Below are 822 nucleotides of genomic sequence, written 5' to 3'. Positions count from 1 at the left end.
TGTGTGTGTGTGTGCGTGTGTGTGTGTGTCTCTCTCTCGCTCTCGCTCTCGCTCTCGCTCTCTCGTATGAAGTAGGCGATTCTGCAAACACTGACAACTTGACTGTCAGCGGCTGGAAAAGCTGAGTTAAGCAAAGATATAGTACCTGTAAAATTGATGGCATTAATATTGTCCGCCTACCATTATGTCACAGAGTACTTGTCCCATATGTCCCATATATTTAACCTTTTCATCATCTTCTACTGATTTTCCAATAAAATTAATGGGGGGTTTTTCTTCTTCTAGTAAATGTAATTGAACTGCCTATGATGTGTAATGGTCAAATAGTTCAATATTTTTTTTTTTTTTACATTTCGATATATAAATTAATAAATACAGTACTTTTAGCGGGAAGCGGCCGTTGGGTCATTCTACCAGAATGTGTTATATTGCTTAGTAGTTTAATAATAATAATAATAATAATAATAATAATAATAATAATATATTGTGATAACATTTACTGATTCATAGTTTTTAGTAGCTCATTAAAGAGCAAACTAGCAATAACATATTTCAGTTGTTTTAACGAGGAACGCGAACTTAGAATATTGGATACAAGCACATGTTGGCTAAGACAATAGGAGTGAAAAGGGAATTTTGTTTAATGACACCTCAGTCAATTTAAAAGCAGCTATTTCATGTCGGACACTTGGAAATTTAATAAGTAAATATACAGTTTATAGGCACACAAATACATTATTCATAACATAATTATATATCACATAATTATACGTACACACAATACATTATTCATAGTTTAACGCATAATTATACATACACATA

Source organism: Gigantopelta aegis, chromosome 4, assembly GCF_016097555.1.
Source record: "Gigantopelta aegis isolate Gae_Host chromosome 4, Gae_host_genome, whole genome shotgun sequence".
Classification (NCBI taxonomy): domain Eukaryota; kingdom Metazoa; phylum Mollusca; class Gastropoda; order Neomphalida; family Peltospiridae; genus Gigantopelta; species Gigantopelta aegis.
The sequence above is the reverse complement of the archived record's forward strand: the minus strand, read 5'-3'. Positions refer to the sequence as shown.